Raw genomic sequence first — 27,910 nt, 5'->3', positions numbered from 1 at the left:
TTATTTCTTGGGTCTTACACCTAGCAAGTTGAAATCCAAGTGGTATGGATCATTCACTATCAAGCCTTATGGTGTTATTCAGTTGATGGATCCTTCATCTGAAGATTCACTTAGAAGTTAGGTGGTGAATCATCAAAGATTGAAACATTATTTGGTGGTTGAGGTTCAACGCCTCACCACTATCTTTCATCTGCGTGATCCATAAACTACTACAAGTAAAGTTAGTGATGCTAAAGAAGCACTAATTGGGAGGCAACCCAATGTTTATTGCTTTTTCTAGTGTAGATTCATGGTTGTTGTTTTGAACTAGTCACCCAGCGAGTGTAACACCCTAAATGAATATTACTTAATAAAAGTAAACTATAATTAAAAATAAATTCAATTGTGTGACATTATTCCTAAAATGCATGAAAATTTGAAACAACATTAAACGAGTCTAAAAACCAAAAATCCATAATTCATAATTAAACTATTACAAGTTCAAAACCCCAAAAGCAGCTTAAGGAATTTTAAAATTTATTCCAAAACATAGTATCTTTACTAAAGCCCAAGCACTAGCCCTCACTCCGTCTCTACGCATCGCTATCCTCAGTTGGAATCACATCTACTCTGGTGTGACAAGTCACACGATCATCGCCAAACACAAATAGAAAGGGTAAGCTTACAAAGAAATAACTTTCATAAATAATACTATAAACACCTCATCCTAAATGACTTAACCAATTTCTCATCTATAAAGACCTTTATACCAGGCAACCTTAGTCTCATAACCTATATGAGATTAGCACATACTCAATCATGGTCTTAAGGATTTCATAAGCTTCCACGAACCTGCCCGCTCGTGGTCTAACTCTATGAATCTCCTTGCTTGTAGTTCAACCTTTACAAACCTCTCCGCTCGTAGTTCAACACGCATGAACACGTCCTGTTATGAACCTCCCTGCTCATAACATCCTTAAGTGTGAGCATGAAACATACGAACTTCTCCACTCATATCCCCACACAAGAGTACATTGTATACAAACCTTCCCATCTGTATTAATCTCGTATTTCCAACTCCATTACGAACCTCCCCGCTCGTAATCCAAGCAAACATATCCTAGACCAAAGACCATAACCTCAACGAATGCAAAACCGAACACAAACGCACACTACCACTGCATTATGTCAAGCGCAACCTAAGCACTCTGAGGAGAAGTCACAACACAGACCGCCTGGTAGTACAACAATGCCGCTGGGCGCCACACCTTCCAAGGCCTCCTTGGTTTCTTCCTATCGCCTGACGGTTACCCCTGTGCAGCCAGGCACAATGGCAGTAATGTGCAACTACTAATTTTTTTCCCATAAAAATGTAGTTCAGAAACCCCTAATCATCTAGGCACATAATCCAACATACAAGATACATGTATATATATATATATATATATATATATATATATATATTCAAATGGATTCTCATTTTAAACCATGACAATACTTGAATTTGAGAACAAATTCCACATGCTCATAAAGACTTCCAAAATAAAGACTATGGATTGCATACTACTCATGCCAGATCATATCTTACCTCAAACAACACTTGCAACATCCCATTCATTCCAATATCTTATACCCAATAATGTTTAGCATCATCATACAAGTATATTTCATGCATTAGACCCACCACAACACCCATCTATCCATTTTACATCTCTATTACATGCATTCACAATTAATCATGCTCCCAAATACCCAACCTACAGTGGCACACCACAAAACTTCATTCTGTTGCACTCTCTATGCATCGCCTAGCGGAGCATACTTTTTGCCAAGTTGTGCATTAGGGTTCTACGACAGAATCCAAAATTTACACCTGTGAGAAAACCCCAAAACCCCAACTCAATCCAATCATGCAATTGTACCAAAAATTACATCAAATTATGCTTTTAGAATTACATAAAAAAATGAACAACAATGCTCGCGTCACCTGGCAACCCACGATTGCCACCAGGCGGTTTTTGGGAAAACCTAGAAAATAGGTTCAACGGCTTGAGTCACCTAGTGGGCCATCATTGTCGCCAAGCGATTTTTGGAAAGAAACTCAAAAACTTCGAAAAACAGCGCAATTGGAAAGAGAAATGGATACCCAAACTTCAAAACATCAAAACATATATCAACACAAATTTAACAAACAGATACAACTCCCCTTATCGAAAATTCCCTCTCCAACCGCACTCTTGGAGTTATTTATTGCACCCAAAATGGATCTAACCTTGACTCTATCAAAAGGAACCCTCCCCTCGCCTTCAAAGCTCTCCCTCTGACCAGTTTCAGTGCTCTAAATTTAATCCTTAACAGTCCCACTAATTTTCCTTTGTTGCCTCACTAAAACACTTTCCTATTTTAATCATCTGGCCCCTAAATTTTTTTAATTAGTTAAGAAAAAGAAAATTAACTTAAATTGTCATCAATTGGCATTTACATGGTGGTTTTAGCTTACTAATTGACCATACCTATGCCTTTCTAGTTTCTCTAAGATGGCTAGGGTTTTTCTGAGTATCTACCAGTGTAGCTTAAATAATCTAACATAAAAAAATAGAACTGTTTAACACTAGCCAATGTTCGAATTCTCATTCACTCAATTACCAAACTTATGACAACCAACAAGTCTATAGATGTTTCATGACATTTCATGCACATAACCAAATACAACTAATAATATACCCATGACTCAAACCCAAGTCCCTTCAACACCACCATCACGTTAAACCACTTGAGCTTCCTTTGTTCCTTGCTATGATTTGATTTTTTAATTCTTTTAGATGTATCTTCCATCCACAATTATCGTAATTAATTCTTTATTCTTTATTTAATTTTCATGGGCCTTACAATGAGCATAAGAGTTGCCCAACAAGTCTGGTTTTTCATAGAATTTGATAAAAAATTATGCAGACTTTCCCAACGACTACTCCCCTCGCCCAATGACTAAAGTCGCTGCATCCTAGGAAAAAAGTGGTCAAAGAAGTCGCTAAGCGAGTCTCACTCGCTCAACGACTAAAGTTCTCTTACTTATGACTCGTTAGGCCACTACCACCTCGCCTAGCGACTTATGGAGGAGGTTATGGCCCTCGAATCGATGGTTGGGCACCCTATGGCTTGCCTAGTGCATCTAATTCAAAAAATAAAATAAAAAAAATTGAATTTTGAGGAGGGAAATTGTTGCACACGCCCAGCGAGTGCGACCACTCGCTTAGTGAGCGCGATAACTTTTAATTCTGTTAGTGATTTATTGGGTCAAAATTTTCTTTTGCTAAAAAATAGACCACACGCCCAACAAGTGTAACAACTAAAACCAATTAATTATAGTTTCCCCCTTTTTCTTTTTTCCCTACTTATCTCTTTTCACTTTAACCTAAATTCACTCTTCTTCTTCCCTGTATATACACCATTTTCTTGGCCTTTATGTTTTCCATTCATTTTCTTGTTCATCTCTTACATTAATCAACCAGGTAAATCATCTATTTTCTTTCTTTTCTTTTTTTGATTTAAGGTATGCTTAGGGTTTATTTTATATTTGTTTTTTTTTTTGTGAATTTGTTCATGTTTATGCTTTTGAGAATAAACTGTCTATTGTTGTAGTGTTTTCGTCATGTATGTGAAGTCGATTGGTGATTCGTTGCTCGCCAACCACTATAACATTTTATGTTTCTAGGTTTCTTGTTGTTGAAGGTCTGATGTTTTGCTCAATGACTGTAACTTTTTTGGCTGTAATGTTGTTCTATTCGTTGTTGCTCGCTAGGCCTGTAGAGTGTGCTCGCCCAACAATATAGGTCTTACTCACCCAGCTAGTGTTTTCACCCAATGCCTGGTGCTCTTTGTTTGATGTGTTTTTGGGGCTGTTGTGTCTCATTCAACGAGTAACTTGGTCGCCGAGCGATTGTGGCGCTGTTTTGATGATTTTCATGTATTTTTTCTTGTGCTTTTATGTTTTTTTAATTTTTTTTTCAGTGTTTTTCTAGTATCTACTTTACAAATGGCTCCTCCCAAGATTGCTAAAGAATCCCGAAAGAAATAACTCACTCGTGGTTCTTCCTCTTGTGCTCTTTAACCAGATTATGTGGAGGCAAAATTTGTGCAAAATTATGACCAACACAGATTCTCTTTCGATAATGTTGTAAAGAGGTTTGTGGAGATAATGTCTCGGGGTCTCATTCCCGAGTGGAAGGTGAACCTATACGCGAGAGTATATGATGACTTCCACATGGAGTTGGAGAGGCAAAATTGGCACCAGGTGTTGGGGGATCTCCCTAATGAGATCTATGGCATATTGGTAAAGTTATTTTATGTCAATGCTTACCAAGAAGTGAGGAGTTGGCCGCTCCAAGCTAAGGTGTGAGGCCACATGATCAAGTGTGATCGACACACATTGAACACCTTTTTTAGGACAATCTTTTCTCCTTCTAGCCAAGTCACCCCTTTTAAATCCTTTCTGAGTGGCCATAAAGATTATGATGAGATAGCTTCAATCTTATGTCTTCCTGGCCACAATTATGTGTTGGATGTCAATGGCACTCGAGTTCGTATCCTTTGGAAAAATTTGACATCTTTGGCCCAAATGTGAAATGCCTTTTCCTAAACCAACCTTCCCCCTAACATGCACACCTCTTATCTTAATCTAGAGAGGTCATATCTCATTTATGGGATAATGACTGGGTTAGAAATGGATGTTGGTACTTTTATCTCCTAGGACATTGCCTACACCGCTTGTAACATCCCGGTAGGATATTACTTAAAATAAATAAAATAAACAAAACAAAATTAAATTCCTAATTTATTATTAAACCATTTCCCTAAAACGCGTGATGAAGGATTGACCCCAACCAAGGATGAAGGCACATGCTTAATAAGACTAAGCATGTTTAGAAAGGAAGTTCACTAATCCTTCATTCCTTTCATTTGTGTTTGTTATTTTTGATTCCCTAAGTTGACTTAGTTGAATCAACTTTAGTTGACTTGTTGACCTTTGACTAGGTTTGACTTGTTGACTATAGTTGACTTGACTTAAGCCAACATGCTAATCTATGTTTATTTGCTTTGTAGGTTAATTAGGAGTAAGAAAGCAATGCTAGGTGGCGCATGATGATTGGGGAGCATAAATGATGTGGATGAGAGAGTAAAGCAAAGGCATAAAGCATAAAGTAAAAGGTATAAAACAAGTGTACCTATGTACCTTTGGTCTCCCTTGTTTTTAGCACACTTTGGCCACTTTTTGGAGACATATGAGACACATTCTTTGTCTCCTTTTGTGCTAGAACGAAATTAGCCTTGCACACACCATAGTTGGCTCTTTTGTCTCTCATTTTTGTAACCTTATTTCACCTAGTTTCTAGAAGCTAGGGTTAGGTGTTTGTAGAGACATCCTTAGGTATCTTTTATTTGCTTAGAGGCCCCTAAACTCTTCTATATAAGGGGTGCTCCTAGACATGTAAAAGGGTTGAACATTTTGAAGTAAAAACACTCTTGTGTCTCAACCATTTGTGAGAGTTTCCTCCCTTGGGAGTGAATACTTTTAAGCCTTATCTTGCATAGCAAGTGGCGACACACATCCACTCATCTTCAAGGTTGCCATGGCTTCTAGCCTAGCCTTGTAGTGGTGTGCTTCTCACATTTTCACCGTTCCTTTCCTTTCCATTTTATGTTTTCTTCTTCCTTTAATTGTTCTTGGTTTTCTATGGTTTATGTGCTTTCCATTTCCTTTTTATTTTGAATCAATCCATCATCTTCTTCTCTTGAGCTTTGTGAAAGGAACCTTCACATCTAGATAGCTTGCTATCTTAATGTCCAGTGGGGATTTCACTTAGATTTCTTAATCAACTCACACTATATTCAATAATCTTAAAAAGGAACAAGATAATCCTTCATCAACGCGGGAACTTTTTAAAGCTTTAAAGTTGAATAATCACTATAAATAGTCATATTACTCACATCTCACTTTTACAGTTTATAAATCCAAAGTAATGAAAATTGTAGTCAAATTTCATGGAAACTAAATAAAAGTCTTTATAAACAAATCCCAATACTCTGCTCCCACTCTCCGCCACTAAGCATCTCCTGGCTCACCTGAAATATCATCTGCTCTTGGATAACAATGCACATAGATATAAATAAATAAGGTGAGCTATGCACATAGATATAAATAAATATGAATTAATCCCACCCGGCAATTTATAATTTTTCATCTATGCATAATAAAATACACATTTTTCCACACTTATATCCCTAATGAGTTCATGCATGTACTCTAAATCTTGGGACTTTTTGTGCTTCCACGACCCTCCTCGCTCGTGGTCCAACCTACAAGCCTATCCCGCTCGTAGTCCTGCTTCACGGACTCCCTCGCCCGTCATTTGAACTCCATGCTTGGACCCAGACCAGCATACCCACCTATCCTACTATGAACTCCCTCGCTCATAGCATTCTCAAGTTAAGAATGATATGAACTCCCTCGCTCACTCATCCCAACAAGAGTACCTCTGGTGAACTAAACTGTTCATGTTTCGCATGCAGTCCACCCATCACGATCTCCTTGCTCGCTACTCAAGCCAAGCACATCCCAAATCCTATGGACTTAGTCCTTCAAGCCCAAACATCACAAAACATGCATATAATTCCCATAATTTAGAAAACATCAAGCAACCATCTCAAATAGTGCACACAAGCATAAATTCTCGCCATTCTCGCTTAAGCCATGGGTCTTCGCCCAAGCTAGTCCATCTGTCTCTCTTAAGCTGAACCACCTCGCCTGAGCGAGTGTGAAATAGTGGCTTCACCACGATATCTCGCTTAGGCGAGACCTTCTCGCCTGAGCGAGACCCTCGTTCGCCTAAACACACAGTCCCTCGCTTGGACGAGGGTTCAACGTAACACGTAACATGTTTCGTTGCGACCTCGCTTGGGCGAGCCATTCTCGCCTAAGCGAGAGTATCTGTCGCTCAAAACCAAGTTGGGTCGCTTGAGCGAGACGCTCGCACCAGACCCTAGGAACGAGTTCCTGCAATTTTCGCTTAGGCAAGTATGACTCGCTTGGGCGAAATTTGTAGAGTTTCTCCTTTGTTCCAACGCGCAAATCCACCAAAAGCATACCAAAATACCACATGATTCGTACCAAGCACTCCATATTAACAAGCAACCACAAGAATATGTTTTACACACATCGTAATCACAAAAACTTAGTTCTCGAACATAAGCTATCATCTTGTACCCAAAACCCTAATTCCATTCATCCTAAAAGCTTAAAAGAGACTTTGCCAACAACATCAAATGAACCCATTCTCAGTCTCATCATAGTTAATACGAAATTTCCAACATATAAACATCAATTGAAAATAGCATAATTGAAAATTACAAAACATAGGATTTATACGCAAAGAGACAACTTCCCTAACCTGGAATCCTTGCACAAAACTTGTAGCCTTTGACGGTTCTTCTCCAATTCCCCAGTTAGCTTAATTCTTTCTCTCAAGTCTTCTCCAAATAGCACTCAATTCTCTCCTCACACTCTCAGAATTTGTGCTCTGGTTTTTAGCAAAAATAAAGTCTGCTACATGTCCATCAAGGTTTAAACCCTTGACCATACCAATGCCAATTCAATACATAACCATCCAACCAATTCATCTTTAGTGATAATTATTAAAATTCTAAGATTATACTGTCACTTAACAGGCTCAAATATATTATCAAAAATAATAATAAATCAAATGACACACAAATGGCATACACTCCCAAGTCCTCTCACAAATAAAGTACTCTCAACCACTTAAGCTAGTACTTTTCCACATCACACCATCTAACATTTAATCACATCAAAGTTCCCACCACCCACATTTATTAATTAATTAATTATTTAATTAATTACTTTCCACAGGTCTTACACTGCTGCTGATGCTCCCAATGTCAATTTGGGATTTCCTACCATCATCATGGCTCTTTGCAAAAAGAAGGGTATTGCCTTTGATACCCATGTGTTGCTATCTCTCTCTCTCTTGCCTTCCCTAGACAAGAGGTTCTTTAGGAAGCATTGCATCAATAGGGTGGTTGATGCATATGCCCCTACTCCTGCACTTGCACACTAGTTTCGTCCTTCTCATGCGGTCTCTTCTGATTTTGAGGCTACTTTTGAGGCAACTATGGCCAAAATGTTTGTCAGGCAGGACAATATGTGGTCCGCCCATAATGCATCAACTGTCCTTGGGTATTCCTGATGTTAATTTAGTTGATGTTAATTTGATTTGTTATTGAGTTATGTCTTTTGACATATTGTGGTACTTTATATTTTGTGTAGTTTTCTTTATTTCGTAAAAAAATATAAGTTAAAATACCTTTTTGGTCCCAATTTTCGTCAAGTTTTGTCAAATCAGTCCTACTTTTGTTTTTGTACTCAAATAGATCCAAATTTTCATCAATTTTGTTCAATTTGGTCCTTTTTTGCTAACACCGTTTAAATCATTAATGACCATAAACAGTGACTGCCACGTGTCACTTTGTGGGTTTTTTTTTTTATTTTTTTTTTTATTTTTTATTTTTTTTAAATGTACACTTGTCAACCCAGCAACATGCCAAGTGTCAGAGTCAATGTTTTATGTACCGTACCTAGCCAAACTCGACCAAGTAAACAGTGTGCATATCGAGACCGCCAAGTACCCAGGCTAGGCCGAGTTAGCACTTCATATCACCAACATAAGCCATCTAGGCAAGTAGTCGGTCTAGACCGACTACTCGAGCATATCTGGTAAGGTTAAAGCCCAGGCCGACTACTCCAATAAACTTAAGCGAAAATCGAAGTCCCCGCATTCAATAGGTCTCAAGGGCCTGGGTTGGGGCCCAGGCCCACTCATAGCCCAAACTAGAGCCCAGGTCAAGACCCAGCCCATGAAATGGTCAAACGTCATTAATGTTCTATAAATACACGTGGACCCCATCATTTAAAGGTACGCATTCATTAATCACTGATTTGACTCTCTAAGAGCTTTGACTTACTTGAGCTTCGGAGATTCTTCTGCAGGTAACCCCTCCTGGGTTCAAGTTGACATGTATCGACCGGGAAGAGGCCAACTGAAGAGATAGCGGACTACATGGTAAGGTGACGCTTGTGCCTAACCTATCTTATTTGTTCTTCTGCAGGAACAATTGGCGCCCACCGTGGGGCACGAGACGAACACCTTTAGTACTCATTTTTTCTCTGAAGATGGTTTCTACCCGCAGTAGAGCTGGAGCGAACAAGCAAGCGGACGCTAGTCCCTCTGGACTTCCCAGCATCACCCCTGACTTGGCCGCCATCCTAGACAGCCAGGCAAAGATGCAACAAGAACTCGCAGACCTGAAGAAGCGCAATGCTGAGGAAATGGAAGTGCTAAGACAAGAGAACTCTCGCCTCAGAAGAAGGATCGAGGCAGACGCCAACCTGAAGGGAAAAGCCAAAGAAACCTCTGAAGCTGTGAAGTCTCCGGCCTTCCAGCCTACAGAGGAAGAAAGTGAATACAATCCCACCCCCCACACCTTCACCACCACCCAACAGACACCCGTTACCTCTACCCATCCCCATCACTTTCCAGCCGGTCAACCAGGGCTCACCGCACCCCCAACTCCCGCCCCCACCATCCCAACCACCCACGCCCCCTACAACATACCCACCGCCCTCCATACCACACATATCCCACCCTACAACCCACAATATCTTCCTACAACCCACATCCCTCCTCACAACATCACCTCCACCTTTCCTGCTATGATCAACCACCCACCCCCACCCCACATGCCCCCCCTCACCAGCCCAGACGTCGCCACCCATTCACGGATTTTATCGCCAACACCCCTCTCCCGGCCCAGTGGGAACCATTCAACCTGGATCGCTATACCAGCGAAACCGTTCCTGACGAACACCTGAAAGTCTACATCACCCACGTCACCTTGTACACATCTCAAGACGCAGTCTTTTGCAAAGCTTTCCCTACTGCCCTCAAAGGCCCTGTCCTAGAATGGTTTACCACCCTCCCGCCCTACTCAATTGATAGTTTCGACATCCTTTCCCACATGTTTTCCACCCATTTCGCTGGAAGCCGCCCACATCAAACCACCACCATATCCCTACTGGGTATCAGACAGGAACCCAATGAACCACTCAGAATGTTCATTGATCGCTTCAGTAAAGCCGCCCTTCGTACACCACACCTCAACCAGGAGATGATACTCCAATGTATGACTCTCACCCTACAGCCCGGCCCCTTCGCCAACAACGTCTACCTCCACCCACCCACCTCCATGCACGAACTCAAGCTACGCGCAGCCGACTACGTCCGCATGGAGGAAATGCAAACTCTTCACACCAAATTCTGCAACGACTACGCCACCAACACCTCCAACCCCACCCCCAACCCCACCCCCAACCCCAACCCACAACCTCACCCGTGCCCTAATACCCGCCCACACGAACCCCGCCAACCTCGCTTCACCAGATACGCTCCCCTCACAGTAGCCCGCTCCCGTATCCTAGACGAGGCCCTCCAAGCTGACCTCCTCCCCCCACCACGAAAGACAACCACACCTCCTAACGCCGACATGACCAAGTATTGTCGGTACCATCGCAACCATGGTCACACTACGGAAGAATACAAAGCGCTCCAGGATAAAATAGAAGAACTGGTCGGTGCTGGCCACTTTCGTCGCTTCATCCGTAGGGATGACCATTCCTCCTCCTCCCGATCCCGCCACCCCCTACGACATGACCACAGACACCAACCAAACGACGCCCATCACAATAGCCACCCCACCCAACCCAACAACCAACAGCCAGAGCCTGCCCACACCAACATTACCCCTGCCGACCCCCCCTTACGAGGCACCATTAACACCATCTCTGGTGGCTTCGCAAGTGGAGGCTCCACCTCGTCCGCCAGAAAGAGACACCTTCGTCATATACAATCCATCAACCATATCACTCATTCCCACCACAGACGTCGTATGCCCCCCATCGTATTCACGGATGACGACTTCCACGGCCTCGACCACCAGCAGGACGACCCCATGGTCATCACCGTTGAAATCGAAAATTATGCCGTTAAGAAAGTACTCGTGGATCAAGGCAGCTCAGTTGACATCCTCTACTGGGCCACCTACCAAAAGTTACAACTTCCTGACACCGCCATGATACCATATGATGAGCCCATATACGGCTTTTCCGGCGAACAAGTATCCACCCGGGGCTACATAGACCTCCATACCGTCTTTCGGGAAGGAACCCAAACCAAAATCATCCCAATCCGCTTCCTTATAGTCAATGCGCCAACATCCTACAACATACTGCTGGGCCGTCCTTCCCTCAATACACTTGGTGTAGTCGTCTCTACCCCTCACTTGGCCATGAAGTTCCCAACCCCATCCGGCGACATCCTGACCATCCACTGTGACCAACGCCTGGCACGCGAGTGCTATATGGCAAGCTTAAGACCACAACTCCCAATCCAACAAACAAACCATATCGAACGACCACCTAATTCCCGCATAGCCCTATCCGGCGAGGACCTTGACCCTAGAATAGGCCGGGATGTCCGCCTCGAACCAGTCGAAGACACCACTCCCCTGGAACTCCCCAATGGCCACTCCATCAATTTAGGCACCGGTTTAAACTCTGATGAGCGTGCCACAATCACACCCATCCTCATCAATAACACAGATTTTTTCGCCTGGTCAGCCGCCGACCTCCCTGGAGTAGACCCCCAGGTGGCATCCCACAAGCTTTCGATATATAAAGAAGCCCGCTACGTATCCCAGAAAAAGCGCAAGCTTGGGGAAGAACGCAGACAAGCGGCCAAAGTAGAGGCCGACAAGTTACTGAGCGCAGGGTTTATATAAGAAGCTCAATATACCACTTGGCTTTCTAACGTTATCTTGGTAAAGAAAGCCAATGGCAAATGGCGGATGTGCGTAGACTACACAGACCTGAATAAGGCATGCCCTCGCGACGCCTACCCCTTACCTAACATCGATCGACTCGTAGACGGCGTGGCAGGAAACAAGGTGCTTAGCTTTTTAGATGCATATTCAGGTTATAACCAAATCCCCATGGCCACAACAGATATGCACAAAACCGCCTTCATCACAGACGATGCCAACTACTTCTATAGAGTCATGCCCTTCGGCCTTAAAAACGCTGGGGCAACTTACCAGCGACTAATGGACAAAGTCTTCAACCATCTAGCAGGACACTATGTCGAAGTCTACGTCGATGACATGGTCGTCAAGTCCCCAAGCCATCATCAACACGCTAAAGACTTAGAGGTAGTGTTCTCCGCCCTGCGCCAATACAACCTCCGCCTAAATTCCTATAAATGCGTATTCGGCGTCGACCAGGGTAAATTCCTTGGTTTCATGCTAACCCAACGCGGCATAGAGGCTAACCCTGAAAAATGCAGGGCTATCATCGAAATGCGCAGCCCCACTACTGTCAAAGAAGTCCAACGCCTAATCGGCCGCCTCACGGCCATTTCTCGCTTCCTACCCAAACTAGCGGAACAAACTCAACCCATAATCCAGCTCCTAAAGAAATCCGCCCGGTTCACGTGGACTGATGATTGTGAACAGATCTTCCAGAAACTCAAAACAACTCTAACCTCACCCCCCATCCTCCACAAACCAGACATCAGCCAACCCCTGCTGGTATATATCACGGCCACCGACCATATCATCAGCGCAGCCCTTGTCCAAGAAGTAGAAGGCACGCAACATCCTGTATATTTCGTGAGCAGAACACTATAAGATCCTGAAACCAGGTACCAAATGGTAGAAAAACTAGCCCTATCCTTGGTCCACGCCGCACGCCGTCTACGCCCATATTTCCAAAACCACACCATAACCGTCAAGACCGATTACCCAATCCAAAAAATATTACAAAAGCGGAATCTAGCCGGATGCATGTCATCATGGGCCGTGGAGCTGTCAGAATTCAACATTCGCTATGAACCCCACGGCCCCATCAAAGCCCAGTGTCTCTTAGACTTCGTCAATGACCTACAACAAACACCCGTTGAGGACCAGTGGACACTTCATGTAGATGGCTCCTCAAACCCAAGGGGTGCCGGCGCTGGCATCGTATTAGAAGGCCCCAACGACATCCTCATCGAGAAATCTCTTCACTTTGCTTTCAAAACATCGAATAACCAAGCCGAGTACGAAGCCAGCCTCGCCAGCCTTTCCCTAGCCCGTGAAGTTGGCATCAAGAAGTTAACATGCAAAACTGACTCCAAACTCATTGTAGGTCATCTAAACGACGAATTCCAAATCAAAGACCCCATCCTTCAACAATATTACCATCTAGTCGGCGCGATTATTCAATCCGCCTTTGAACAAGTCCGCGTCGAACACATCCCCAGAACCGACAACGTCAGGGCCGACATCCTTTCCAAATTAGCCAGTACCAAACTCAAAAACCATAATCGATCCCTACTACAACAAACACTATCCACACCTTCCATCACACACACTTGCCAAACGTTAACCCACACCCCATCAAACAACATCACCCCCACCCAAACCCAAAACTGGACCACCCCTTACATTCAATACCTCAAAACTGGCAACCCCCCCCTCGACGCGGACAAAACTTGGTTGGCCAAGGCCGCCAGGTACACTATGGTAGGCGATGACCTCTACAAACGCGGATACGGCCAACCCCTACTTAAGTGTGTCACGGCAGAGCAAGCCCAATATATCATCAAAGAACTACACGAAGGAATTTGTGGTTATCATTCAGGCGCACGCACCATGGCCACAAGAGTTCTCAGAGCCAGATACTTCTAGCCCACGATAGAAGCGGACTGCCAGGATCATGTTAGGAAGTGCAAGCCATGCCAGAAGCACGACAACCTTATCCATCAGAAACAAGAACAACTACACCACATATTGTCCCCCTAGCCATTCGCTAAGTGGGGAATGGACATCCTCGGCCCCTTCTCACCTAGCAAGGGGCAAGTAAAATTCCTAATTGTAGCCGTTGATTATTTTACCAAATGGATCGAAGCCAAGCCATTGACCACCATCACGGCCCAGCAAGTCCAGCAGTTCGTGTGGAAGGACATTATATGCAGATATGGTGTACCACATACCATCATAACAGACAATGGCCGACAATTTATCGACAAGGAGTTAGCCAAATTCTACACCGGCTTAGGCATCAAACACATCACAAGCTCTGTAGAACATCCACAAACCAATGGGCAAGCGGAAGCAGCAAACAAAGTTATTCTCATAGAGCTACGCAAGAGGTTGGATACCGCCAAAGGCCGATGGCCTGAAGAGTTAATAGAAGTACTATGGGCTTACAGATGCACCCCTCAATCATCAACAAACGAATTCCCATTCAGCCTAGTCTACGGTGCAGACGCCATGATACCAGTAGAAATTGGCAAACCATCCCTACGCCGAGAACTATACGACCCAACTCACAACCACCAAAACATGGCCTTACATCTCGACCTCCTTCCCGAACTCAGAGAAAAAGCCCAGATACGCAATCTAGCCGCCAAACAACGAGCTGCCAGGAAATATAATGCAAACTGATGAGTTCAAATTTTTGCCCTCATTTAATATTTAAATTTGGGGATTTAATTGACTTTTCTGTGCTTAAAGATTGATTTAATTAGGATTTGTGATTATTGGATTTATTGAGTAATTTTGGTAAAAGTAGCGTAAAAATTGATTTTAGTTGCATAAAATATTATTGGATATTCTAACGTTTGTTAATGCAGCTGGAATTTATTTTTGGTCAATTAATAGTGTGATTTTGAAATATTCAAAGTTATAAAATAAGTCCAAAATCAAAAAATTCTGAAAAAGAATAAATCAGGAGCTAAATGCACCCCCAGATTTTATTTGCACACTTCTCCCTCAAGTGGACCACAAAAACCTGTTCTGCACCCCCAGTTTTCACTAAGTTGCACCCCTCCTACCACTTAAACTCCACTCAACCAGATTATGCCATGTGGCAATCCCCACCTCTTAAAATTAGCCAACCAGAACAAGCCACGTGTCATAATCCTACCCTCACCAAATTAACCAATTAGATTCTACCACGTCATCATCTCCTCCATCTCACTCATGAAACCCTAACCCTAATTTTCTTCTCTCCTTCCACCACCATGGCAGCCGTCGCCGCACCTCTTCACCTCTTCCGGCCACCGCGACGCACCAGCAGCCATGGCAGTCACTAGCCACCTCCATCACGTAATCTTCTCCGTGAGTTTTTTTCGCAACACCACCGCGTCCCAACTTACTCCTCCATCTTTCCCGCAACTCACCTCGCTTAGCCATAGCAGCAGCACCTGCAACCACCGCGAGCTTTGCCGCAGCCACCACGTCGGAGCAGCCGCCGTCATTGCACCTGCGTAGCCAAGGGAGGAAGGAGCAGCAAACCCTAATTTCTGGAGAGAGAATCTGCACTGCCACGTGTCAGCATCTGATAGGCAGTCAACTGGTCAAACTCTGGTCAAACTGGTCAAACTCTGGTCAAATTCTAGTCAATTTGGTAAAAATGCTTAAATAAGAGGGGCAGAATTGGAAATTGGACTGAAATTAAGTTGCCAATTAATTAAATAAAAATAAAAGATTTTAGCAACTGATAGATAAAGCCCAAAGTCCAGTTGAAGCCTATATAAAGAGACTTAAGGGAGCAGAAGCGGGACGGACAATTTTTACAGCTGACAGCTTAGACACTTAGAACTCTCTGGTTTTGGTAGATACCGTCTCCACCACATCTCTCATTCTTTCTTTTATTTTCTTTTCCATCATATTATCATGTATTCCATCAAAGCCATGGAGGGCTAAGCTTTAAGGGTTGATTCCACTGTAATTTCTTAAATGGATTCTGAGGTTAGATGAATTTATATGTTTTGTTATTTTGATTATTGTTGTGGTTTTTGTTTATCTATGTCCTTTGCTTCTTAATCGAATAGAAAATAATGATTTTAAATCTACATGCATGCTAATCATATGAGTTAAAAGGTTTTTAAATTAAATTGAGACTTTACTTTGATTTTGTTTAGAAACTTTCATTTGATTAAATAAGTTTTTGCCAATAATTGAGACTTTAATTTGATTAGAGGTAATTACTTTAACTAAAATTAGTCAAGACTTTACTTTGATTAATTAAGTTTTCTATTTGGTAAAGAAACAAAGGAATAGACATGATTAGGCATAGTAAAATTAATTGAGACTGTACTTTGATTAAATTTACTATGGACAATGTAAACAATTCTCACTTTTAATTGAGATTGTACTTTGATTAAAAGTGAGGATGCCAACAAATGAATTGAGTCTTTACATTGATTTATTTGTAAATCAACAACAATAATTAATTTAACAATAATCTCTAGATAACCAATGAAGAATCTTATTTAGAAAAAGCAGTGGAATTGACCTATTTACTATTACTGTGTTTACAATCTTCCGTGTCATTTTCTTTGCATATCAAAACCCCCCTATTTTTATAGTTGCTAGTTTTAAATTGCATTTTTGAGAATCAAATATTTGAGATCAATTCCGTATTCGTTGTGAGACGACTCAGGGTTATCTTAACCCTAACTATTTTCTTCACTACAAACTGGCAATACTGAAGTTGCTAAAGTAGTGGTAATTTGATCGCCTAACGACAGCGATATCAAATTTGGCGCCGTTGCCGGGGAATACGGTTAGTATTTCTTTTATTTTGATTCTGTTTTTATTTATTTATTTTATTTTATTTTATTTTTATTTTTATTTCATTTTTATTTTTATTTTTTATTTTTCGCATATACGTTTGATATAGTTTGTTATTTTGTAGTATCTAGTTTTCTGTTAATATACTCCAAGCAAAGTTCTATTTTTGTTTTGATTAAGAATTTCTTTTAAAAAATTTTTGAGACTAGTTTGGAAAACTCTGTCTAGGAAAGACTTGGTATTTAAGTTGTCCACTGTGACGCACCTCTCTTTCCTAGGAGTAGACCCAACGACATCTTAACTTATTTCTTTCTTGAATCTTTCTCCAAAACAAGAATAGGAAGAAAAAAACACACAGGGAAACACTTTTCAGGTGGACTGCATAGTGCATGACTCGGGCCAATCCGGGTCAATTTTATCAACTTGATTCAGAACTTGAAAGGAACTTGCGTAAATCACGTAGGAGACTTGATCTCAGGTGTTCTACTGAAGGAGCACCATCATCATCTGAACCTACCACTGAAAGTGTACCACTAGAATCACCTCCGGTGATTAACATATCTTCTGATCCATCACCTGAACCAGAAATTCAAGAAGATAGAATGGAAGAAAGAACAATAAGAGAGTTGGCTTCACCGGATGCAGCAATTACACAAAACATGTGCATCCAATATCCAGATGGAGAATGCGAGCTTAAGTCTGGGTTAATCCATCTTTTACCCAAATTCCATGGATTAGCAGGAGAAGACCCGTACCATCATTTGAAGGAATTTCATGTTGTTTGTTCATCCATGAGACCTACGACAGTAACAGAGGAACATATCAAGCTTAAGGCTTTTCCATTCTCATTGCAAGATGCCGCTAAGAATTGGTTATACTGCCTTCCGCCAGGATCCATCAATACCTGGGAGACTCTGAAAAGATTATTTCTGGAAAAGTTTTTTCCAGCATCTAGAGTTGCTGCTATTCGCAAAGATATTTATGGGATAAGGCAACAAGAAAGAGAAAGTCTTCACGAGTATTGGGAAAGATTCAAAAAGTTATGTGCTTCATGTCCTCATCACCAAATAAACGAGCATCTCCTCATTCAATACTTTTATGAGGGATTGAGTATCATGGATAGACAAATGATAGATGCTGCAAGTGAAGGGTCATTGGTGGACAAAACGCCAACAAATGCAAGACAATTGATTGAAACTATGGCGTCGAACCATCAACAATTTTCCACAAGGAGTAATTCTATAACTCTATTGAAGGGAACCCATGGAGTAGAAGCTTCATATGTTACAGATCACAAGAAATTAGAAGGGAAGTTGGATGACTTAGCGGCCATGGTAAGGACCTTGACAGACTTACAAAAAAAGCCTATCCCTTCTACTTTATGTGGAATTTGTGCTTCTACTAATCATCCTACAGAGGCTTGTTCTATGTTAAAAGAGACAGGGACGTTAGACAATGAACAACCTCAGGCATATGCTGCAAACATCTATGGCAATAATAGACCACCTCGGCAGCAATACAACCATGATCTGTCCTCCAACAAGTACAACCCAGATTGGAAGGAATATCCCAGCCAGAAATGGGGAAATCAACAGCCTCAACACCAACAAGTCTATGTTCCACCTCAACAGAGGCAACAACCACAACCAGCTGCAACCTCTGGTGATTCAAACATGGAAGCAATGATGAAAATGATGGCTGACATGATGAAGGGACAAATCAATGAGTTGAAACAGACGATGGAAGCAACCAATCAAAACTTGCAGAACCAGATTGGACAAATGGCAAATGAGTTAAATCAGATGAAGTCTCAACAAGGCTCAAGCAATTTGCCTGCACAAACTGTAATCAACCCGAGAAATGTAAGTGCTATTACTTTAAGATCGGGTAAGCAAATACAAGGTCTTGGGGATGCCCAAGAAGATGAAGATAAGGACAATGAAGTTGTACCTAATGATGAAAGAGGAAGATCAGATGAAGCAACACAAGCAACATCTGAAATGCCTGCACCCAGTGATAACTCCAGGTTGGTATCCCCTAATACTTCCTCTGAAAATCATTCTCCTTATTCTCCTCCTCCTCCCTATCCAAAACGTTTGAAACCAAAAACTAAAAAGATGGAGGAGTTAGACAAAGAAATCCTGAATACCTTCAAGAAAGTGGAGATAAACATTCCTTTGTTGGATGCTGTGAGACAAATTCCTAAATACGCCAAGTTTCTCAAAGAATTATGTACACATAAAAGGCGTATTATGGACAAAGAGGTAGTGAACATGGGAAGAAACGTCTCTAGCTTAATCAAGAAGCCTGCAGTCAGAATGCCGCAAAAGTGTAAGGATCCAGGTATGTTTTCTGTTCCTTGCATTATAGGAAGTACTAAGTTTGACAATGCTATGTTAGATTTAGGAGCTTCTATTAATGTAATGCCTTTATCTGTTTTTACTTCACTTCATCTTGGACCTCTTAAGTCTACTGGTGTGGTCATTCAATTGGCCAACCGTAGCACAATTAACCCTGCAGGTGTGCTAGAAGATGTGCTTGTCCGTGTGGACAAGTTAATTTTTCCTGCAGATTTCTATATCTTAGACATGAAGGATGATGAAGGAATGAGTTCAACCACAATCATCTTGGGAAGACCATTCATGATGACAGCACGTACCAAGATAGACGTGCATGCAGGATCCTTGACTATGGAGATAGGAGATGAGAAGGTTATCAAAGATCACAAGCGAGCAATAGGCTGGACTTTGGCAGATATTCCTGGTATTAGTCCTTCTTTCTGCATGCACAGAATACTCTTGGAGGAGGATGCTAAGCCAGAGGCAACCTCAGAGGAGACTGAATCCTCAGCTGATGGAGGTTGTGAAGAAAGAAGTCACCAAGTTGCTACAAGCAGGTATTATATATCCCATTTCTGACAGCACTTGGGTGAGTCCTGTACATGTGGTCCCCAAGAAATCTGGGATCACCGTGGTCAAGAATGAGAAGAACGAGTTGATTCCTACTCGTATTCAGAATAGCTGGAGGGTCTGTATTGATTATAGAAGACTAAACCAGGCCACCAGGAAGGACCACTTTCCTTTACCATTCATGGACCAGATGTTAGATCGATTGGCAGGTAAGTCTCATTACTGTTTTCTTGATGGATTCTCTGGGTATTTTCAGATTTGTATTGCCCTAGAGGATCAACATAAGACTACTTTTACTTGTCCATTCGGTACATATGCTTATAGGAAAATGCCATTTGGCCTTTGCAATGCTCCTGGAACATTTCAACGATGTATGATGAGTATTTTTACAGATTTGTCGGAGCATTGTATTGAGGTTTTTATGGATGATTTTAGTGTATATGGTTCATCTTTTGATCACTGCTTGTCTAATCTTGCTAGAGTCTTGGAGAGATGTGAAGAAACTAACCTTGTTCTAAATTTTGAAAAATGTCATTTTATGGTGGAACAAGGTATAGTTTTAGGTCACGTTGTTTCCAAGAATGGTATATCTGTAGATCCTGCTAAAATTGATATTATTTCACAATTGTCTTACCCCTCTTCTGTGAAAGAGGTTCGATCTTTTCTTGGACATGCAGGATTTTACAGGAGGTTTATCAAGGACTTCAGCAAGATAGCCAACCCTCTCTCCAACTTGTTGCAAAAGGATGTAGTATTTGACTTTGGAGAGAGGTGCAAAGATGCGTTTGATACATTGAAAAAGGCGCTTACCACCACTCCTATCATCCAGCCACCTAACTGGACATTACCATTTGAGTTGATGTGTGATGCATCAAACTTTGCAGTAGGAGCGGTGCTTGCACAAAAAGATGGGAAGCTATCACATGTGATATATTATACTTACAGAACGTTAGACACAGCACAGGCTAACTACACCACGACTGAGAAGGAATTATTGGCTGTTGTGTTTGCCTTGGACAAATTCAGACCGTATATACTTGGTTCCAAGGTAATTGTTTATACTGATCATGCAGCATTAAAATTCCTTCTGAAGAAAGCAGATTCAAAACCAAGGTTGATCAGATGGATGCTACTGCTCCAAGAGTTTGACATTGAGATTCTAGACAGAAGTGGAGCACATAACTTGGTAGCCGATCATCTTAGCAGGATTGAAAATGGAGAAGATAACATTCCTATTAAGGATGACTTTCCTGATGAAGTCCTCCTAGCATTGACTGCTGTGAAAGGTATGTTTCCTGAACCTTGGTTTGCTGACATTGTCAATTATTTGGTTGTTTCTGCTATTCCTCCTTCCTTCTCCAAATATGAAAGAATCAAGCTAAAAAGTGAGGCAAAGTACTATATCTGGGAAGACCCAATCTTATGGCGCATTGGTAGTGACCAAGTCATAAGGAGGTGTGTTCCAGATATCGAGATACCTCATGTGCTTGAGTTCTGTCATTCATCTCCTTTTGGTGGACATTATGGCACACAAAGAACAGGTAGGAAGGTGTTGGATTGTGGATTATATTAGACTACCATTTTTAAAGATGCACAGAGGGTATATGAAAATTGTGAGCAGTGCCAAAGGGCAGCCAGATCCATTACAAGAAGGGATGAAATGCCTCAACAACCCATGCTATATTGTGAGGTATTTGATATTTGGGGTATTGATTTTATGGGTCCTTTTCCTCTTTCTTTTGGGTTTTCTTATATTTTGCTTGCTGTAGACTATGTCTCCAAATGGGTGGAAGCCATAGCTACAAGGACTAATGATTCTCGAGTTGTTATGAGTTTTGTCAGGTCTAACATTTTCTGCAGATTTGGGATACCACGAGCCATCATCAGTGACCAGGGGACTCATTTCTGTAATAGGCTACTTGAGAACATGTTGAAGAAGTATGGGGTGACACATCGCATTGCTACACCATATCACCCCCAAACCAATGGACAAGCAGAGATCTCTAACAGAGAGATTAAAAAGATACTAGAGAAAGTAGTGAAGCCTAGTCGAAAGGATTGGGCCACAAGATTGGATGAAGCACTTTGGGCACACAGGACAGCCTACAAAACACCTATAGGTATGTCACCTTTCAGGGTGGTTTTTGGAAAGGCTTGTCATCTACCTGTGGAGATTGAACATCGGGCCTATTGGGCCGTGAAAGCATGTAACTTGGATTTGGAAGAAGCAGGGAATGAGCGAAAACTTCAGTTGCAAGAACTAGAGGAGATTAGGCTAGCAGCCTATGAAAATTCAAAGTTCTACAAAGAGAAAACCAAGAAGTTCCATGACCAAAAGCTTGTGGCTAGAAAGGATTTCAAGGTAGGCCAGAAAGTGTTACTATACAAATCCAAGCTTGGTCACATGAGTGGTAAGTTGCGTTCTACTTGGGAAGGACCATACATTGTTACAGAAGTCTTCCCTTATGGAGCAGTGGAGATCAAGGAAGAGTCTTCAGCAAGAACTTTTAAAGTTAATGGGCATCGTCTTCGGATATTCAATGAAAATCAAGATATGCTGAATAAGACGATGGATGGGATGAACTTGACTTCTCCCTCATACCTTCCACCTTGAGGAGGTAAGTACACTTCATACTTTTTCTTTGCATTTTATACATATTGAATACATTGAGGACAATGCATGGATAAAGTGTGGGGGTGTGGGGAGATTTTCCCCCTTTTCTGTTTTTGTTTTCTATTTGTTTTGTTTTTCCTTTTCTAATTAAAAAAAAAGAGTTTCTGTTTTCAATAAAACATATTGACATTGGATTTTTGGATTTGATTTACTAATTGGAACGGTCATAATTCTGGGAAAATAAGAGTCATGTGCTATGAATGGATTGTTTCTGTGATTTACTGATTGAGTTGATTTGAGAGTTTCTAGAATAAATCTTTTGTGAAAGAGTTTTTGACCTTATGAGTTTTGAGCTTTATTGTAAGGATGAACTACCATGTGTCATTCCTATTTTTCTTGTGTGATTTGCTCATGTCTTGTTGGTACTTAAATGTTTAGCTTGATTCTGTTGTTTTGCATCTTAGGTGAACATGCATGATTTGATATGACTGAGGCATTTCTTGTTTTTAGCTACTTGGCCAAATAAGCTAACCATGACATTGATCCATTGGTAGCCCCTTGAGCTTAAACCTCTTTTTCTTGTTTTGAGCATACTGTTAAACCTTAAAAAGAAAAAGACCATGTTTTTCCTTACCTTAGGGAGAAAGAAGGAGCTAGTGGATTATGTTGAGATTGGTTGAGGAATAAAGTGTGAGGGTGAGTATTTCCCCCACAAAGTTATAAAAATGGCAAAAAGGAAAATAATTGTTGATGACAGAGTGTTGGAATGAAAAATGATTGCTGTCTGAAAAAGAGCAACAAAGGATAGAAGAAAAAAAAACAAAGAAAAAAGGATTGTTTTTGAAACTATGCTCCATAACTCTTTCTTCCTTACTATTTCAAAAACACACAAATCCTAAAGTTTTTCCTACCTTTGCCTTGGCCTCATTATAACCTTGAAAAGTCCTCATGATTTTGAATGCATGTTTTCTGAAAGCTGTGAATATTAGAGTCTTGCTAAGCATTGAGAGTGTTTACTTGCATGGGTATTTTGAGTGAAAACACAAGCCAAAACACTTGAGCGAATCTTGGTGAGAAAATATATATTTAACTTGAGTGTTTCTCTTTCATAGTTGATTATCTTGTAAACTCAAAAGATTAACTCATGTGTGAAAAACATAATTTTATCCATTTGTTTGTGCATGACAACATGATTTCTAGAAGTTTGATCTGTTTCCATTGGTATTCATTTCTTTAATCCACTGAAAATATGGAATAAAAGACCTCAGAAAAAAGTTTTGAAATTATTCAATTTTGCCCAGGAGTGCAAAAGGATAAGTGTGGGTGTGTGATGAGTTCAAATTTTTGCCCTCATTTAATATTTAAATTTGGGGATTTAATTGACTTTTCTGTGCTTAAAGATTGATTTAATTAGGATTTGTGATTATTGGATTTATTGAGTAAGTTTGGTAAAAGTAGCGTAAAAATTGATTTTAGTTGCATAAAATATTATTGGATATTCTAACGTTTGTTAATGCAGCTGGAATTTATTTTTGGTCAATTAATAGTGTGATTTTGAAATATTCAAAGTTACAAAATAAGTCCAAAATCAAGAAATTCTGAAAAAGAATAAATCAGGAGCTAAATGCACCCCCAGATTTTATTTGCACACTCCTCCCTCAAGTGGACCACAAAAACCTGTTCTGCACCCCCAGTTTTCACTAAGTTGCACCCCTCCTACCACTTAAACTCCACTCAACCAGATTATGCCATGTGGCAATCCCCACCTCTTAAAATTAGCCAACCAGAACAAGCCACGTGTCATAATCCTACCCTCACCAAATTAACCAATTAGATTCTACCACGTCATCATCTCCTCCATCTCACTCATGAAACCCTAACCCTAATTTTCTTCTCTCCTTCCACCACCATGGCAGCCGTCGCCGCACCTCCTCACCTCTTCCGGCCACCGCGACGCACCAGCAGCCATGGCAGCCACCAGCCACCTCCATCACGTAATCTTCTCCGTGAGTTTTTTCGCAACACCACCGCGTCCCAACTTACTCCTCCATCTTTCCCGCAACTCACCTCGCTTAGCCATAGCAGCAGCACCTGCAACCACCGCGAGCTTTGCCGCAGCCACCACGTCGGAGCAGCCGCCGTCATTGCACCTGCGTAGCCAAGGGAGGAAGGAGCAGCAAACCCTAATTTCTGGAGAGAGAATCTGCATTGCCACGTGTCAGCATCTAATAGGCAGTCAACTGGTCAAACTCTGGTCAAACTGGTCAAACTCTGGTCAAATTCTAGTCAATTTGGTAAAAATGCTTAAATAAGAGGGGCAGAATTGGAAATTGGACAAAAATTAAGTTGCCAATTAATTAAATAAAAATAAAAGATTTTAGCAACTGACAGATAAAGCCCAAAGTCCAGTTGAAGCCTATATAAAGAGACTTAAGGGAGCAGAAGCGGGACGGACAATTTTTACAGCTGACAGCTTAGACACTTAGAACTCTCTGGTTTTGGCAGATACCGTCTCCACCACATCTCTCATTCTTTCTTTTATTTTCTTTTCCATCATATTATCATGTATTCCATCAAAGCCATGGAGGGCTAAGCTTTAAGGGTTGATTCCACTGTAATTTCTTAAATGGATTCTGAGGTTAGATGAATTTATATGTTTTGTTATTTTGATTATTGTTGTGGTTTTTGTTTATCTATGTCCTTTGCTTCTTAATCGAATAGAAAATAATGATTTTAAATCTACATGCATGCTAATCATATGAGTTAAAAGGTTTTTAAATTAAATTGAGACTTTACTTTGATTTTGTTTAGAAACTTTCATTTGATTAAATAAGTTTTTGCCAATAATTGAGACTTTAATTTGATTAGAGGTAATTACTTTAACTAAAATTAGTCAAGACTTTACTTTGATTAATTAAGTTTTCTATTTGGTAAAGAAACAAAGGAATAGACATGATTAGGCATAGTAAAATTAATTGAGACTGTACTTTGATTAAATTTACTATGGACAATGTAAACAATTCTCACTTTTAATTGAGATTGTACTTTGATTAAAAGTGAGGATGCCAACAAATGAATTGAGTCTTTACATTGATTTATTTGTAAATCAACAACAATAATTAATTTAACAATAATCTCTAGATAACCAATGAAGAATCTTATTTAGAAAAAGCAGTGGAATTGACCTATTTACTATTACTGTGTTTACAATCTTCCGTGTCATTTTCTTTGCATATCAAAACCCCCCTATTTTTATAGTTGCTAGTTTTAAATTGCATTTTTGAGAATCAAATATTTGAGATCAATTCCGTATTCGTTGTGAGACGACTCAGGGTTATCTTAACCCTAACTATTTTCTTCACTACAAACTGGCAATACTGAAGTTGCTAAAGTAGTGGTAATTTGATCGCCTAACGACAGCGATATCACAAACCTACACCCACGATCATTTGTCGTCGGGGACCTAGTATGGAGAATGGCTAGCAGTGCTAGAAAGAAGGATGGCAAGTTCTCCGCCAATTGGGACGGCCCGTACCGCATACGAGAAGACGCAGGAGGAGGGGCTTATCGCCTAGAACAATTATCTGGGGAAGAGATTCCCAACACATGGAATGTATCCCACCTCAAGTTCTACTTCAACTAAATATGTATCATAGTTGAACCAATAATTGTAACCACGGGTGTACTCTTTTTCCTCACTTGGTCTTTTTTCCCTAAGGAGGGTTTTGGCCAAGGAGGTTTTAACGAGGCACCCCTATTCAATAAATAAAAAGAAGGGTTCCCTACTTTATGACTCTATGCCTTTAATCTTGGTTCATTCGTTTAAGTTCCCCACCCTTACCCCAAGTAAGCGGCCTGGGTCGAACACCCTTTAATCTTGGTTCATTTGTTTAAGTTCCCCACCCTTACCCCAAGTAAGCGGCCTGGGTCGAACACCCTTTAATCTTGGTTCATTCGTTTAAGTTCCCCACCCTTACCCCAAGTAAGCGGCCTGGGTCGAACACCCTTTAATCTTGGTTCATTCGTTTAAGTTCAAATAAAACGGTCAGAGTCGAACACCCTCAATAATAAAACGAATTCGCCAAACATCACATACATCAAAACACCCCCTCATAATTATACCATACCGCTAACGCAACACTATCATACAAGTTATCGGCATCTAATAACAAACATAGCATACACAAGGCATTCATCATATTAAGGGCAAAGTAAAATAATGTACGCATTATTACAAATAGAATTCAGGTTCCAAATTATAAAAAAATGAAGTTCCTACATCCCCTTGTTCTCATCACCCCCCATGGCAGCTCCCGCATCCTTCTCCTCCTCTACCGCCTTCTCCTCCACCTCCTCAACATCCCCCTCATCCTCCCTCACCAACTTCCCACCAACTACGTCCTTATCTATGTCAAATCTAGAATCCAAGACATCCACATCCGGATGGAAGAAGGCCGCCTGCCGCAACCCCTTCTCGAAACCATTAATATGCTCTTGGATGACGCTGTTCTTCAAATCGTCAAGCTCCCCAACAGCCCCATCATACTTATCCTTCAAATCTTCATAGTCTTCTTCCAACTCCCCTATACGTTGGTTTAGCTTTTCCTCAGAGTCCAAGCAACGCACCTTCCATGTTGCCAACCTTTTCCTTTCCGTTTTCCAGCCTTCTTTCTCCTTTTCTAAAGCCGCCTTCTCCTCCTCAAGCTTATCCACCTTACCCTGCAACTCCCCCACCTCCTTTACTTCCCTTCTGTAAAGAGACCCCACACGGCGACTCAAGACTAAGGCCTTGCTCCCAAACTCTACCATTGTTCTCACAATATGATCCACCTCCATGTTATCAATAAAGTTAATAACGGTATCCGGAAGGTCGATCGAGATATCCTTCCTAACGGATATCTCTGGCAACTCGATCAACCCGGCCTCAGGCAACTTCTCTCCACTAGCCGACCCCGCCCCGCTAGCCGTCCCAAGAAGAGCTGCCCTTATCTTCTTCACGTCTTTGCCCTTCCCGGGTTGAGGCGGAAGCTCAGCTTTCCTTTTCGTCCTGCCGTGTACATGCACCTCCACAACCGATTCCTGCAGGTTGGGAACGTCAGCTTTCCCAGCCGCCTTGGCCTTAGCGGCCATTTCCTTCCTCAGTGATTGAAAGAGCGCCAAATTCTTCTTGCCAGATTGCGCCATATGCCCTGCAATAACATATCACGACTCAGATCAAAACAACTTAGCATTATTAACACAGCTTAAGTAATAAACATATACCTTCAATATCTATTATCGGATGCACCGAATTATAAACCCTAACTAGACCCTTAGTGGGCAACTTATCCACAAACTTCAACAACACCCCCACCACCTCCCTATCACTAGCCGACAACTCCTCCACTCCCATGTCTTTATATCGAGAAGGATTGTTGGTCCAGCTAAAGGGAAACTTGGTACTCCCATCCACATTCAAAAAATGAGATTTACCTCCTTCCTTGATGACGACTTTGAAGTACCCGTCCTTGAAATGCTTGAATGACTGGGAGAAAGCATCCAGTCTGCTGATGCTGGGGCGACTGATTAAAGAGAGCCAAGTAGCCGGTCTCCGGGGTCATAAAAATATAAGAAAGCATAGGGAGTAGGCTCCAAATATAAGGACTTGCACAGAATGCGGAAGGCC

The sequence above is a fragment of the Vigna unguiculata genome, chromosome 2 (assembly GCF_004118075.2).
Source record: "Vigna unguiculata cultivar IT97K-499-35 chromosome 2, ASM411807v1, whole genome shotgun sequence".
Lineage (NCBI taxonomy): Eukaryota > Viridiplantae > Streptophyta > Magnoliopsida > Fabales > Fabaceae > Vigna > Vigna unguiculata.
This window is presented reverse-complemented; position numbering follows the sequence as displayed.